Here is a 2,752-nt window from a genome sequence, read left to right as displayed (position 1 = left end):
GAAGAGACGAAAGTCCATGCCTGAGACTGTCCAGTCATCTCTGCGGGGGCCACATATTTTTGTAGGAAGTTGTATTTGAAAAAAAAAAACCCTTCAAGATTCATGAAATTAGACAACTGTCTTTGTAATACTTTATAGTGGTAAAACCAGTCAGGGTGGCTGGTTTGCAGTCATCTGAGCAGCCTCTCGTTTCATAGATACGGTTTCTCTCTGACACTGAAAGCCTTTCAACATCACAGAGATAACCAGGTTTGAAAGGTACCGGTTTTCTTTGTAATCCGTAACGTTCTAGTCTGCTCATTAAAAGACATTATCTGAAGATGCGTGCACGAGCCTCCAGCTGGCCGCCAGAATGTTCCTCCGCAGGACACAGGTCAAGTACCCGACTCTTTGGTGGAAGCCAGATTCGGGGTCTCGGCGCACCTGCCCAAAGGACGCGGGCTGCAGGGAAAGGAGGGAGAGGCCGACGTCACTTCCCCGCCGGCTCTGGCAGCGGGTTGGTCGGCTGAGTGGCGGACGGGGACTGGGAAAGTCACTGTCAGTGACATCACGGAGAGGGCGACTTCTATGCAGATGAGGCCGCGCAGGGGCTGCTGCTTGGCCACCTGCTGCTTCCCGACGAAGGAGTCCCCGCCGTGGGAGCGAGTCCCCGACCGCTGGTGGGACCGAGAGTCCCAGCTGTGTGTCCGGGCTAGGAGGGCTGGGGACGCAGTGCCCGCGGCAAGTGACCGTGCGTGTAAAGGGTGACGGGTATGAGGCTGTGTCGGGGCGGAGGCGAATGAACTCATACTTACCTGGCAGGGGAGATACCATGATCACGAAGGTGGTTTTCCCAGGGCGAGGCTTATCCATTGCACTCCGGATGTGCTGACCCCTGCGATTTCCCCAAATGTGGGAAACTCGACTGCATAATTTGTGGTAGTGGGGGACTGCGTTCGCGCTTTCCCCTGGTGTTTTGTGGTGTTAATGATAGACTACAATTCTGTTGCCCCATAGTCATTTGTTTTTGGGGGTTGAACCTGCCGTTTTCTAATATTGTTCTTGGATAGATGTTATTTACTTGTTTCTCTTCAGGCTAAGTGTTTGTTAGTCGGAACGCAGGCTTCTAACATGGGGCTGCTTTTGTACATCGGCGGTCCTAGGCAGGGCTTTAAGCAATTCTCTTTACTTTTATTTTTTTATTTTTTTGAGGTTGAGTTTTACTCTTGTTACCCAGGCTGGAGTGCAATGGCGCGATCTCGGCTCATCGCAATCTCTGCCTCCTGGGTTCAGGCAATTCTCCTGCCTCAGCCTTCCGAGTAGCTGGGACTACAGCCGTGCACCAGCATGCCCATCTCATTTTTGCATTTTTAGTACAGACGGGGGCGGGGTGCAAAGTGCTGGGATTCTAGGCGTGAGCCACCGAGGGCTTTTAACAGTTCTTAACAACTTTAGTCTTTTCACCATACCCAGAAGTTAGCTCTTAGATAGCCACTGCTGGAGCAGTGGCACATCTCGGCTCCGGCAATCTTCCTATCTCAGGCCTCCTGAGTAGGACAAGCACCCGCCACACACCCGTCTAGGCTAATTTGTGCTTTTTGTGTTTTTTCCCCTCCCTCCGCCCGCACACCTCCCCTCCCCTCGCGCCTCCCCTTCTCCTCTCTCTCTTCTTTTTCTCTTTTCTTTTTTTGAGATGGCGTCTCGTTTTCGCCCAGCCTGGAGTGCAGTGGCGCTATCTCGCTCGACTCACTGCAACCGCCACCTGCCAAGTACAAGGGATTCTCCTGTCTCAGCCTCCGAGTAGCTGGGACTACAGGCGCATGCCACCACACCCAGCGAATTTTTTGTATATTTAGTAGAGACGAGTTTCACCAAGTTAGCCAGATGGTCTCGATCTCTTGTGTTCATGATCCGCCGGCTTCCGCCTCCCAAAGTGCTGGGATTACAGACATAAGCCACTACGCACAGCCTCCTTTTCTTTCTTTCTTTCTTTCTTTCTTTTCTTTTTTTTTTTTCTTTTTTCGTGGTGGTTTCAACATGTTCTCAGGCTGGTCTCCAACTCTTGGGCTCAAGCGATCCGTCCAGCCTCCTAAAATGCTAGGATTACAGGTGTGATCCACCGCGCCTGGGTTGCTCCTGGTTTTCACCACAGTATTCACAGGAATTTGTAGGATTTCTGTGCCTGGGAGACGTGTACTCAGCTAACAGAGCTAGGTAGAAGTTGTATTCAGAACTGGTGGTTTTCTTTGGAATAAAAACAGTGCGTTTTGGGGGCGTTTGGTTGTAGACATAACGCCCTTGCTTTGTGTAGGGGAAGGACTTTGACCGTGCCCTGGTGCTCCTGCGCAGGGCATGGAGGCCTGCAGATCAGAACCGCAGTCTACCCTATGTCTTCGTGGAATACCCTATTTGCCCTGGAATATAAGAAGGGAGTTCTTGTGAGGAGATTTCTACAAGTAAGAAAACAAATTTCCATTCGGTTTTTATTGAAAAATTTAAAATTATAATAACTGAGTCCAGCCTCTCAGATGACAAATGTCTTTTGCCTTGAGATCCCGGAACTGCCGCTTGCCTCAGCAGGTGCAGGTGCAGCCCTCGCTGCCCTCCACACTTTCTCCACAAGAGGGAGACAGCGCTCCGCAGGACCACAGCGCTCGCGGCATCCAGAGCCAAAAATCGCGGAGTGAGTTGCCCTGTCCTGGCTGCACCAGGCAACTGTCCTGGCTGCACCTTGCCCTGTCCTGGGTGCACCGCGCAACTGACCTAGAAACGG

At 51.7% G+C, this 2,752-nt stretch overlaps 1 non-coding gene across 1 annotated transcript; it reads left to right on the top strand.

Moving 5' to 3' along the window:
* The first annotated feature begins 786 nt into the window (after positions 1–786).
* Positions 787–950, top strand: LOC116548153. Its single transcript, XR_004267329.1, has one exon. It is a non-coding gene; the product is annotated as a U1 spliceosomal RNA (small nuclear RNA).
* Positions 951–2,752: the final 1,802 nt, after the last annotated feature.

The sequence above is a fragment of the Sapajus apella genome, unplaced genomic scaffold, assembly GCF_009761245.1.
Source record: "Sapajus apella isolate SASKATOON/1434 unplaced genomic scaffold, GSC_monkey_1.0 scaffold7464, whole genome shotgun sequence".
Taxonomy (NCBI): domain Eukaryota; kingdom Metazoa; phylum Chordata; class Mammalia; order Primates; family Cebidae; genus Sapajus; species Sapajus apella.
Note: the sequence above shows the minus strand (reverse complement) of the source record. Positions and strands in the feature narration are given on the sequence as shown.